The sequence below is a fragment of the Ischnura elegans genome, chromosome 6 (assembly GCF_921293095.1).
Source record: "Ischnura elegans chromosome 6, ioIscEleg1.1, whole genome shotgun sequence".
Classification (NCBI taxonomy): Eukaryota; Metazoa; Arthropoda; class Insecta; order Odonata; family Coenagrionidae; genus Ischnura; species Ischnura elegans.
Genome location: NC_060251.1, coordinates 20,502,048 through 20,516,446, shown reverse-complemented (window position 1 = coordinate 20,516,446; position 14,399 = coordinate 20,502,048). Strand labels below are relative to the sequence as shown.

General features: G+C 39.2%; 1 protein-coding gene across 2 annotated transcripts in view; it reads left to right on the top strand.

The window, feature by feature from the left end:
* LOC124160168 overlaps nt 1-14,399 on the top strand; it is a 411,734-nt gene that overhangs the window by 341,795 nt on the left and 55,540 nt on the right. The gene's annotated exons all lie outside the window — the stretch shown is intronic.

The following is a 14,399-nucleotide window of genomic DNA, read 5'->3' as shown; positions in this document are numbered from 1 at the left end:
TCATTAACCGTGCCGACGAAAGACGACTCGGCTACGATATATCGATGCATGCGGTTCCGTGCATATCGATATCCCTAAAATCCCGATATTTTTTTCTATTAAGATGTATATTTTGAGCTACTACGGAAAATCTTCTCCGTTCAAAAATTCCCTTATCAAGTTTAAGTGATCAAACTAAAATTACTAGTTAGGTAATTTAAAATCCTTAATCCAGCATCTAAAAGGGTCACATATTTCAAAAAGATTCCAAGTAATTTGCATTCTTCATTCCGAAGAAATATCAATTAGGACGAGCTGTATCACCTTGGTTTTTCATTCTCTTCATAAAAATCAGCATTTACTGATTTCGCGCGTAGTGGGTTATTATTATTTCATGAACTACAATGAATTGCAAAATTTAATTGGCAAGGCTCCACTTGTTATATTTCTCATTAAATTTTACGTATTAGTAATCCCAGAGGTATGAATTATATAATAATCAATTATTTCCGTTTCATCCCTGTTAGTGATCGGAACTCAAATTTTCTTCATTTTCTTGTATATCGTAAAAAGCTAGTGGAGTATTCACGAAATGGTAGCAAAAGGCATGCTGTAACAAGTGGCATGCTTGTATCCAGGGGCGTAGCTAAGAATTAAGGCTAGGGAGGTTATAGGTGCAACCAATACTTAGGGGGTGAGGGTATTGCATACCCGCCAGGGTAAGCAGGATTTGCGGGGGCCCTCCTCCAGAAAAAAATTAAGAATAATGGTTCAAAATGGCGAGTTTTACGGCTTTCTGAGGGATATTTTATCAATGCTAACACTATTCTATAAGTAATACTGATCCAATTAAGTAAAATGGATTAAACTTAAAAATTTCTCTGAGCTCTGGGGGGGGGGGATTATCTCCCCAAGCCCCCCTCGCTGCGCCACTGCTTGTATCTACAAATGAGGAAACTGTTGGAGCTGCAATGAAAATTTATTACTAATCAACTGGTATGTATACGTAAATTTTATTGACTTCGATATTCAATGCATGATGGTTACGGTATTTGCAGGAGGCGACCGGCAGCAGAGGTCATTTGCGCCGTGAGGGCAAGGGAGGAAGGGTGGAGAGAAACCCAGCGTTGGCATTATATAGCCTGCTCTTAACGAATGGCGCCAAGGGAACCTCGGCTTAACGTCCTATTCGACGGACGGAGTGATGAGCTTGAATTATGCTCCACACAGCAATCAAGCAGGGATCGGGCAGTCTCAGAAAATGTGCTGATACCACCGGGATCTGAACCCGAGTTCACGGGGGGGGAAGCCAACACAATTGCTACCACACCAACCCGATCCCCTCAATGTATCGATACCACCTATTTTAATACCCTTCTCCCTTCGCTATAATTCGCAATTTGGTTTTATCATGGAATTACCGCCATTAATATTGGAATTCCAACTCAGGGTTTTACGGAACATGAATATTGGAGTGTAACTCTGACGGCTTATTCAAGGAAATGCGTTAAACCCTGAGATTATGCAGAATTGAACGCGTGGGCACCTCATTGTAAATGTATACAATAGAGCTCACGGTGTTTGCGCTGTAACCAAGACGAGAGGAGTGCATTGAAACCCAACTTCATAGTGCTAATGCTAAATGGAAACAGTTCGAGAATTAAATACTTATAATTAGATTGTATTGAAATTCCTTCTCCATAGTGGGTAATAAATCTAATAGAAATAAAGTTTCCAATCGAAATGAATTGCATGAAAACGAATACTCTAATTGTCGTAGTCAGTGGCGTAACTCGCAACATGCTTTGGGGAGGATGGTATGGCCTGGGGTAGCGACCCCCCTGCCAGGTTCCGGGAAAATTTTTGAAAAATGATGTGCAAATAAATACATTTTGCATCATTTTTACACTAAAATTTTAAATTTAAGCGGATGAAGTTGTTAAATGTCAAAACTAGACAATAGTTTTAAATATTTTTTTAAATTTCTCTGAGGCTTTGGGGAGGGGGGGATCTATCCCCTCATACCCCCATACTTACGCCACTGGTCGTAGTCAGCCATTGAGGCCATTGATGTTGCCATTTCATCTTCAGAGCGTGCATCAAAGCTGAAAATCGTTCCTGTTTATATTTTCTTTGAGGTTTGACCTCACCATTTTTCTGAAGCGTCTCCAGAAATCTCTTCACTTCGGTATTTTTTCAGTGGTAATAGTTTTAAATTTGCTCTCTCCTGGAGTACACTCCCGCCTTTACCATATCCTCCGTCCTCCTCCACCCAACACCCGCGTCCATCTCACCGTGGAAGTGATTCCCGACCGCAAATGCAGATGGGGGAGGGGTCGGCGCCCCCGCGTCCCCTTCCCGTGGCGCCCTCCGGCGGTGTCTCTCACAAACGCGGAGAAAAGTGTTCAAAAATTGTGGGTGACTCCCAAGATAGTGTAATCATTGGTGAGCAATGATCCAACATAATTGTGCGTAAACTTTATAACTTTAAGTCTTCACTTCGCTCTGGTTTAGGTATTTTATTTATTATTGAATAATTACAGTAAATTTTGTAAACATTTTTATCGTCACGATGCATTTTGAAATCTTACGCCAACTTCGGGTGTTGATATTCGTTTTTCATAATTTATTCCATTGAATTTGATGGGTTGGATCATAACAGAACCATAAATATCATAATATGTAATAAAACGCTGAGTCCAAATAGTAATCGGTTTTAGACGAAACATTTTAGGACTACATCGTGTGCTTGAACTCCTCAATTCGTGTATCGTTAGATATAAATACGATCATTCTCCGTTTACTATGAAAGAATGCAAGTCAAGTCACACGTAGTTCCCGCATGAGTTTTTCAGAAGCTATATTTAACTATCACCATTTTACTATATTATTAAGGATATTATAATGATGCCTTTGATTTGACTTATAGCCAATTTATATATTGCAAAATCATCTAAGTTTGACTACAGGAAACGTAGAAAACTCGTAGTAAATCTCTTGCTAGAACAATTGGATTAGCAACGTGGATAGTTGTGCACTCTCATTTGTGTGCCAAACGCGACATTCCCATTTTGGTCGAGCAGTTCGATCCTTGTGGGTGGAATTATTAAGGCTAGCAACGTGATGTTGTCGTCCGTAATCTATCTACTATCCGTGGTGCCCCCATAATCTCTCGAGGATTTTGAGACTCGAATCTTGATTCATCGCAATGCATTCTGCGTAATTAAGTGGAGTTAAATGAAGCTCGGCTTCTTTGCGCTGGCTATTATTTTCCTATTCCAAAATTGACCTAACTGCACTACACATATTTTGTGTTTTGGACTTGTTATGGAGATTTTTTCCTTTCATTGAGGAAAGAAGACGAGAGAAGATTGGAGGCATTCGAGATGTGGGTATGGAGAGAATGGAGAAGGTGAAATGGACGGAGAGGAAAAGGAACGACGAAGTGCTGGATATGGTTGGTGAGGAGAGGCAGCTTTTAGATGAGGCACGGAGGAGACAGAATGTATGGATGGAGCGAATACTTAGCGGGGAGGGGATGTTGAAAATGGTGTTAGAGGGTAGAATGCTGGGGAAACGAGGGAAGGGAAGGAAAAGAATAGAATTTTTAGATAGATTGAAAGGGAGTAGGCCTTATAGTGAATTGACGAAGGTTGCGCTGGAAGGAAAGGGAGGCTCCCAGATCACTTCTTTAGTACTCCATGGAAATCTACCTCAATCGGTAGAATACTGTAATAAATAAATCATTGATTATATGCCCATCATAATACACCTTAAGCCTCTATTTGAATCAAACTATCTCGATTTACACGTTTTATTTTTATGGTAGTTAGTACGATAGTACTATAGCGCGTGAATTTTCTCCTTTGCGTCTCAGCCGTGCTGCTGTTATGGTGCTCGTGATCCGGTTTGCTTTTCCCTTATTCAACATCATCCTGCTCACTCCAACGTCCAAAACGGAGGCGAAGGCTTACACGATTCTGAGGACTGCTTTTGCGTGTCCTCAAGACAGGTTTCTGCGTCTTTGGAATCAACGCGTCCACCTATCTTGCTGAGAGGTGAACCTCCCTATGTTTTCTGGTGAAATACTGTCACATGCAGTGTTTGACTCATAGCTGTAAGTGGAATTCCTTTGCTAATAAATCAAAACGCAGTACGGTGACTTACCTACATTTTAATTATATCGCATTTGTTTGTCAAAACGAAGTTCATATCAGTTCTTTGTCCCAACAGGAAATGTACATTCTGAGGGAAGCCAACATTTTTCGTATGCTTTGTGCAAATATCGTCGTAAGAACATTATAGTAATGGGGATTATCAAATACAATTTCAAGAAGATGTAGTTCGGAAAGCTTATTTCTGCGACTGTCAGCTGATGAATTACAGTTGAAGAGCATTTGTTGAGAAGTGAATATGATATATTCTTCGCTTATTGGGCCAACGTCCTTAATTTTTAAAAAATAACAGCATCTTTGTGGACTTCAATTCATTCCTTTACCTGATGATTTTGTGATGATAATTATTGGCTATGATAATATCATAGTAATTACTTGGTCAATTCCCTAATCCTGGAAATAAGGCCTAATTTTCAGCTTCATTGTCGTTTGAAATGAATTTTAGCCTTAACTAGTGTATTGGGTGCCAAGTGGACGAAAGCGAGTCTAAAAGTTCAAATTTGGAATCCACTGCGGTCGTATAAAATCGTTTCAGGCTTGATTTTGTGGAAGTTCGCTATATCCATGATGAAGAACACACTTAAAAAGTGCGGAAATTGCCATTTGCGTTCTTTATCATGGATTTGCGGCACATTTTTTCTTTAAAATATACGCGTAAAGAGTGTTACAGGGTTTAAAAATGTACTTATTGAAATCTTTTTTGTAGGTTTCTATGAAAACTTTCCACGCATTGAAGCCATGAGTAACCTGTTGAAATGACTTAAATTTGAACGTCTCCAGAGTATTTTATTATAATACTATACACTTACGAAATAAGTATAATGCTTCCCAATATTATTTTTGAGTTGGGATATGAGAGCGCTATTCCATCGTCGGCTACTATTGCTCTTATAGATTCTCTTTTTTCTGAGGTCTCGTCAGCAAATGATTCCTCTGTTGTCTCACGCATCATAATCTACGATTGTTTTAAATGGAAGCAGGTACAATGCTAATATTGTTTGCTTTTGAAAGGTACCGCTTCAGCATGCGTTTTACCTTCCTTCCTTTATTCCATCTATTTCCTATCGTTCATCTCCTATATCACTGTTTTCAGTCCCTCAGTACTCCTCGTAATATTTTCTTCCATTGGTCCACGTTCCTTTCATGTAGTTTGCCACTTCGTAAACGTATTTCCTTAAGTATTGCTTCCTCGTCTCCCGCTTAGCGTCTTAGAGGTGAGTAGCGGACAATTAGTCGTCAATACCGTCTTCGCTGGTCTTTACTACGTTACTATAAAAATATAAAAAGAACTAAACTTGGCATTTTAATTATATAAATTTGGTATTAGAGGAGTTTTAGGAAGAGGGAAGACGGGTAGGAGGGAATCCTTGGAAAATGCCAGCTTCTCGTATTTACATGTGCAAGTGCCCGTTTCGGTTCATGCGAATCACATGGAGACATAAACACTCACGGTACGAGGAAATCCGCCAGCTATCACGGTGGCCTTAGACGTATCCATAGCGGGCGCCCAAGAGATTCTTGTTCCTTGTTCCGCATCGATATCGATTCCGCCGTCTGCGCTTTCGAAGGTTCCATTCTCTGGTGTCTTCGTCGCCAATTGTTGTTTTTCACTAATGAGCGAAGAAAGTGACACTTTCTTGAGTTTCAAAAATGGGCTCCTTGTTAAAAAATTCTCAATTTTGTATCGGATTTTATGGTATGGTACGCCTATATGTGTAAGAAAATATAGACCACAATCCGGAATATATCATCATTTTGAAGAGCAACTGATGTATAAGTTAACTTAGGAAACCAACTTAGGAAAACCATGCAAAAGAGAAAACTTAGACACCCCTTGCAATAATTTTTTTTAATAAAGATTTGCTGTATCGCTGGATGTTAAGTAAGCACGCGTTGAATCAACAAAATTTTTCCCACGATCGTTGTGTGATAGCTGGAAAAAAAAAAACTTTTGTAAGCAGTTAGTAATTCGCCAATCTACCGGCCATGTGCCCTCGTGTGATAACATTGAAGGATTTCATCAATGTACGAAATATTTATCTATAACAAAAATTGACTCGAAACAGACCTGAAATAATGTATTTCTTTATTTCTAATCACGCAGTTGTAATCGACTTCCTTAAACAACAATATTTCCTCGCTAGCATATGTTCTACCAACATCTACTTACGTGGTGCTATTGTCAAACACGATTATTTAAGTCATCAAGAGATGATTACCGTCACGCAGGGAAACTCGTTGGGCCGTTACACGGTAAATAATTCTATCTGATTACTCCATCGAGAGAGTAGCTGAGGCGCGGTTCGTAACTGAAGAAGAGGATGAGAAGTTAACGCACGACTGCCTCCAACGTGTAAATGACTTGGCAGCCGAAGGCGAACGGAACGTGGTATTTTCTCACCCAGGGCAGGGAGAGGAGCTAATGAAGAAATGGAAGCTTATTTCGGCACCCCTTCCTCCCGAAAGCCTTCTCGCTTCTGCTGATTTCGTGAGAGGAAGGACGTGGTCACGGGCCAACTGCCCGAAGAATCAAAACGAATTGATACGAACAATCCAGGATTAACTATTTTTACATCGATTTTCCTTTAATCCAACTCATAATTGGTCGGTCACTGTACTATCTGGTTCTTCGGGTTGAAGCAACGTTGAATTGTCGCTGTTCACATAACTGGCCGACACGTCGCGACATTTCGGAGGCGATTTATCTCTCAATCTTCTGGGCACACCATGCCAGTGGCGCTGGGGGGATTTTGGTGGATAAACCCCCCCCCCAGAACTCAGAGAAATTTTAAGTTTAATCCATTTTACTTAATTGGATTGATATTACTAACAGAATTGTGTAAGGATGAATAAAATATCCCACAGAAAGCCGTAAAACTCACCATTTTGATCCATTTATCTTAAAATTCCGCAATTCATTAATCTCGCACCTACCGCTTATCCTGGTGAGTATTCCATACCCCCACACATACCGGTATTAGTTGCACCTAAACCCCCCAGCCATAATTCCTAGCTGCGCCCCTGCACCAAGCAATCGACTGATGTTAACAGCGAAAACTCGACGCGGCTTCACCCGAGGACCGAGGTAGTGCAATGATAAATGTTGACTGCGGAAGCCTGCTTTTAGAATCAAATAAAGTCGGTTATGGTTATAGGCATGTTCCTTCCCTTGATAAGAAAACGTAAAAATGATGTGTTGACTAAGGCTAATTATATATTCTTTTTTTTTCATTTCCGGGAATATGAATGCACAGACCACCGTCAAAACGCCATCTTAAGGTGTATATTTTTTTGAAGTCCCTAAGTTCTTATTTATCCTCCCAGTAATGACTACACCCCCTTTAGATGCCTCTAAATACGCCTGTGGTTATGTTGAATATGCTCTGGAAATATATCGCATTGGGTGAAGTATTTGTGGATAGTACTTCTCTCCTAGTTTTCCTAGTATTTGTCTCTGTGAAGTTAAATTTTCCCACTCACTTAGCGGTGAATCGTGATTTTTTCGAAATGCTTTTCGCCGAGTGTCGTTGCGATATCGATAATTACCATGCAACTGGAACTGTCTCTTTCCGTAGGGGAGAAGTTTAATGCACTGCCTACGAAAACTCTCTAACTGCTTAAAACTTTCCATCGATGTGAAATCTTTATATATGAGCAGTCAGAAAGAATTCTGCGGAAGAATTAATATAGTGTGAGAGAGGTGAGTTGCGACATTGTGGGAGCTGAGATTTCTCGCGAGGAGTATTAATTGCGTCATTTTCGGACGTGGCTTGGAAAGGGAATGTGAATGTTTTAAGCACATTTCGAGGAAGAAAGTTGACACGATGAATTCGGAATGGGAGCATTGCATAGCAATTCCGGGAAATGGGAAAATACTGGAGCGGGGTTATTTGATTCAGTCGGCATTGTAGATAGGTTATACCGTTCGTGGAACTGTCGCTGTAGAGGGCAGATGAACGCCTACACTCTTCATGGTAAGATCAGTCATCCATAATCGAAGAAAACCTTCGTTGGTGGTCGACAGCGGACGGCGAAAACGATGCGAAGGGAATTTTAAACTAAGTTTTCCTGGAAATCACACAATTACTTATACCACTTCTTTTTTACAGAGCGCGACCCGGGTTTCAATGAATTATCATCATCTTCAGGCGCAAATTATGATTTGTTTATCTTATTATTGTTACCTAGTTACTTGATGAATTTTAAAATGAACGCCAGAATAGGGGAAAAGGATGGGTAGAGATATTCATTTATAAGAGTATTGTCTTGACTTTCAATAATTTTTAAGATTTCTAACTGCTCCCTAGAGTCCAGTTCACGGCGGTCATTGCAAATTTTAAAAATATTCATCTTAAATCGCTCCTATGGCAGTTGCATATTAAGTGTTTAGCAAAATTACTATAAAAGAAAAAAAGGGTTCGTCTCTGTAAATAATAAGTGGTATAAGTAATTGTGTGATATCCAGGAAAACTTATTTGAATTATAAGTTAGTGAAGTTTGACTTTAGACTACTTTATTTTCAAAGCTACAGCCTCAGGCTTTACTTGGTTGAATCTATTAGTTTTTTCTGACTGGAAATAATACTTAAAATTCTAAAATGTAAATAAATTTTGCTGCGGAGCAGCGAAACCTTGGTCTTGGATAAATTTTTATGGTGAATTATATATAATGAAATGTGAATTATAAATACTGAGAATTAGCAATAGTGTGCCTATTACGTGAGATCGATTCTCTGTAGTTTTATCGTAGATCGCATGTGGTTGGCGATAGTCATCGGTTATCTCTGGTCGTTAATTATCGATGGTGCTCCGTTGCTGATGGTCAGTCAATGAAGAATGATGACTCGCCTTACGATACTATAATACGCCTTAGCAGTTTTATTTGTACACGTACAGCCACCGATGCGAATTTGGGGAATCCGAGTTTAAATCCCGGTCAGGGCAAAGTATTTTTCTTCTGTCCAATTATCGACTTATATGTACAGTGGCGGATGACCTCGTGAAGTATCTATCGCTATCTCTAATCGCGCTATCTCTTCCGCGGTTATTTTCTTGAATATTTTCTTGGTTTACAGTGAAAATTTTATTCCATTCAAATAAAAATTGGATAAATTTATTCAATTTAACGGTATTAATTGCGAGCATTTTCCTGTTTCCATATCAACAGCGTTTTCCAAGTCTATCACTTCTGTTTACGTTCATTTTGGGAGCTGAAGTCGCAATTCGGACAAGCACCTGCGACCGACCCTACTCGCTCGCCGTCGCTCACTTGTCCGCAAAGCGCTTTCTCGAGCGGGAGGGTTCGCGGTGATTATGGCAGTCGGAATGTCACTTGATCCGTCTTGTCTTGCCATGGTGGCAGTTAGGCGGCTCAACAGCGCACGCTGCTGGGGAATAAAGAGGTCAAGTGTGGCACGCTTAGGTGTAGACTTCGGAGGATTAGATCTAAAATGACCAAACGTGGAAAACCAAGAGAGTAAAGCGTATACGCCCACAACCGCTTTCATTAGTTAAAACTAGTCAAGACACTGCCCTTGTGGTCCCGCATTAAGGCCTGTTATCGTGGTGGAGGATAGGTGAGTTAACGTACGTGCTAAACAGTCCTCCATGACTTGTGAGAAGGCTCTTCGGTTATAGAAACCGAATTAGTGCTGTTGATTTTTAATCCTATGTTACGAGCGTATAATAGGGAGGTTTCCTATTATTTTTTTATCGCCTAAATCGAAAGGTTATTACTCCTGGAGTACTCATTTCACGCTTTCAGGTTTTTAAATGACGATATCTACTTTTCGCGATTAATTGAAAAGTGAAAATTTTCAAGCGCGCGAAAACGCGACGGCTAAGTATGAATGCTGGGAAAAGCCCGTGTGATGTCATTCTGGTTCCCGCTGCCGCTGTCTGAGGTGACCTAGGGGCGAGTCTTTGAGCGTCGCTACGATACAGGCTGCTGGCAGGTAGCAAAGCACCCTGCTAGCAGATAGCGCTTGGCTTAAATAAGGATTATTAATAGCCTATCAAGCGAAGGAAAATTTCCAACCATATGCAGTTTTAATAGGTGATTAAAATTAATTATAAAGATATGTTTCCCTGAGCTCTGTGCCTCATGCATGCATTGATAATTTCAGATGGTGTAAAACGATCTACTCGTATAGAAACTGGGTCCCTGTGACGTCACGTGGAGTGGCATCGCATGGGCGCCAATCTGGCCTTTTTCAAATGCGGTTAAAATTGACCATTGCCATTCGTCTAAACTGGGATTTCTAAAACCAAATAATTAGTATATTATGAATACACTAATGGTGGGTATCGAATCGCAATCAATGCCTTTCGTTTTCTTTGATGAAGGAAACTACCCTGTTAATAGTCAAATTAACTCTCATCTAGTTAATTCCAGATATTTGCTACGCATTTAAAAGTAAAAATCATAGTTTGGAAGGTTCATCTTCATAGCTTGTGTTCTATTCCTTACTTGTTATGAGACTTCTCCACGAATTACTTCCCGATGACGGCTCCGGGGGTAAGGAAGGGTCGGAAGGGATAAGGCTTGGACGACCTTGCGACGTCACTAAGGACGACGCGAGCCACCACTATCCTAACCAGATTTTCTGTTCCTAGAGCAACGGAAAATCATTGTATGAGAGAATGATAAGTGATTTTTCTCTCGATAAGTGAAAATGGCAATAATACTAGACCTTCTTTAGCCATTTTCCTTTATATTAATTCTTAGGTGATCATCTGAATAAATTATCTATATTTTTATTGCGTAAAGGTGTGAGCTTAAATTCAATAGTTGGGGATGTTCACAGCACGTACTCAGGATACATTTTTGTGAATGTTTTTTTTTTTAACTGACGCTGGAAAGTGGTATTTCATGAATTAAGTGAGAGTGATTCAATTTCCCCTCCTCTGTCACTTTTCTCTCTGCGGTGTTAAATGTAATGTTCAGGAAAAAATCATGCATGAGATTTAGGTGTACGTGAGCGACGAAGTCATCACTTGTCACTTAACGTGTAGTGCTATAATGCTAGAAAATAAACAGCTCGCTCATTATTAAAAACACACTCAATGAGGTACTAGGTCCGCTATATTTTGCAAGCTATCCATATGCTATGCAACTCGTAAATCAGCCTCTACTACCAATCAAATCCTTGAATAATCAAAAATAAAATTCAAAAATGGAGATCAATGGGGAACCTTCCCATTCATTATTTTTAGGAATTTCATGTTGGCGACAGAGCTAATTGTGACGAAGAGCGCTTGTTCCCACTCATCTTCGAAAGGGATTCGTTGAAAGAATGAGAAAGGTAAGATAGCGTACTTCAATCTAACGCACATTTCTGTCTCATTTCATATTCGTTTCTAGCATGAGGGAATAGAAAAACGAATCACTGAGTGAGAAAAATAAAAAAAAGCCTATTTAAAATCTCTCTACATTGTTATTATTACGAATTTGATGATTTATTTAGGGTTAACAAGTTTCAACCTGCGACCATCGCCGTATTTTTATTTGCTTACTCTTTCCTTGAGCTGTGTGTAGTCCATTAGCTAATTTGTTTTCGTCGTATGTTGAAATGGGAGCCCATTTAATTAGTTTGTGGCTCATTACGATTGCATCAGGAGTATGTTTATCGTACGATGTATTCGAAGTAGATCCACTATCTTTAATCGAAAGGCAATGAAATGAAAACCATATCGTCGTGGTGTCTCATTAAAGTGAGACAATCATCACCTCGGTCATTCCATTCAAATATTATCTCTTCAATCATTTTTTGTCCATATTTCTCCGTTTATAGATCGATATCTCAGTTTCTTCCACCGTAATCAATCTTTAGCGTCCTCACATTCTCCGTACCTCTCACTCCTCTACCATGGCGCTTGCCGAAATTTCTCCGTATAAACCTCTTGAAATTAATATTCTCACCCCTGCTTCTATTATTATGCCAGCCCTTTTATATATATCTAGTACTCTGATATCAGCTTCCGGCAAAAAACTGCTTTCTCTTCGGAGGGTGGGCGGATTGAATAACTTGTTTTTCATGATCAGCGTAAACAGGCCCCGGAGATATGCAGTGTGTTCACGTCGTATACTCAGTACCTAAGTTCTATTATGCAAATATATTTCTTTCTGCTTACGCTATGGAATACGATTACGTATGTCGATGCGTGATTTCATCAATCCCCTATTTGCTATTCACTCTTCAACTTCTTCTTATCAGTTGATCTATAATTAGCGGATGGATATTATGTAATTTCCGGAAGCAAAAGCTGAACTGTCTATACTAGTGGAAATCCTAATGCCAGAGGGTTTGTTTGATGCTAAATGTACAGGCGTCAGAACGCAGCGTTTATTATTTCGAGAAGTTTATTATTTGCCGGCCTCGGTGGCGGTGGGGTGACGTCCTCGCCTGCCAAACAAGGTCGCGGGTTCGAGTCCAGCCTGGGTAGATTTCTTCTGTCCAGGGCATGGTTGTTCATGTACGTTTACTTGTTAAATTTTTTGAATACCCTAATGTAAAATGGCCAATATGAGCTGTATTCGGTGGTTCGAGAATAAAATTTTAAAAAAAATAAAAACGAAATACATAAAATTCCTTCTTTCAAAAACGAAATATTTGAAGTCTTTGTTGTTTGAATGATAATGATGAACTTCCCATATGGAAATGCGGGCTGCGAAGCAAACTTACGATAGACTTCTGATTATTGCCCAAGTGAATGAGATTCCGAAAGTACTAACTGAAGAAAGTAAGTAGTTCAGATATAGTAGAGAAGATAAGACGATAAAAACATTTCGTCGCAGCGAACTTCTTTCACATTAGGTTTTTGGTGGATTGAAAATTGTGTGGGGAAACGGTTTTGCAAGAATTTCTGGTTTTTATTTTGCAAATAAGGTGGCTAACGCCGGCGATCATGTTCCCTGGGTTATGAGGCACTCATAAAAACTTACACACTTTTTGCGACTCTAAAAATATTTTGGGAACCAGTATTTAATTTGCAGGTAATTAGGGCCGTAAACTGAAATGCTGTGCGTAATAACTCAGGTAAGTGCTTGAAGCATTCCGAGCTCAAGGAGAATAACGCAGAAATTTCCGAAACTTCATGGTGTTCTTAAAATACTCTGCCATTTTAGGTGATGTCACTCTGCGTATCGGTATTTATTTACACCATCACCAACGGAGAGGATGCTGCTGTCGATACTTGAACCCATGTGGTGAATTCGATTGCTTTCACTATAATTTAAGTCGGTGGATTAAACATTGGTCAGCAGCTCACCAATTCTATTAATATTGCCCTAAGTGCATTGAAAAGAAGTTCAATGAATTAACAAGTATTAATAAGTATTAGCTTGAAGGCGGTGAATTGAAAGGACCAAAGGCAAACTCTTGAGGAACCATATTTTGAAATCTTGAAAAAATCGGAAAAAATATCTTGTACGATAAGGAATGATACATACATCTAGGATTTACGTGGTTTACTCATTTACGATGCCAATTTATTTAAGTATCTACGAAACGATTAGTTTAGGTAGCGTAGGAACGAAGTCTTTAAACTTGTTGGATGATTTATTTTAGTAGTTTCCTCTGGTTTGCAATTGGATACATACTCTTACATGGAGTATACAGTTCGATTGAAACCCGATGGCCCTAAAGTGCAATCTTTAAGCGGGAAGTTAATTTGGTGAATGTTATGGCTAGAAATGAGTTTTCTGAAAAATTATTTTTTCCTTTCAGGCCTTATTCACTCAAAATACCGCCTCTAATCGCTTATAATTAACTATCCTTGCAAATAAAATCCATCAAAGGGTCACTGCAGTTCCTTAATTTTGTGCAAGACCAGTTATTTAAATATTTTATATTGTATATTTATTCGTGAGTTGCTCTTTCATTAGAGCTAAGAGAGAATTCGTTGGATTTTCATTGATTTTCGTTCGTCCAACTTCAATTTAATTCCATTTCAATTCACCTTCATTGACAAAAACACATTTACATGGATGCGTCAACATAGGTTGAAATGGTTGAATGAGATCAATATGGAATCATTTTTTCATGATTATCTGCTTATTATGATAAGTCTATTAAGTTCCTCGGAGGATGGAGCTCATAGAGGAACTAAACTCAATCAAGCAACACAATCAAAGGAACAAACTCAACCTACAAAATGGTAGATCATAGTAGATAAAGTTTCCATGAATATTTTTTAAAAAGTTATTGAAAGTATTTTTCATAGAGGGAGCACTCTTTATAAAATG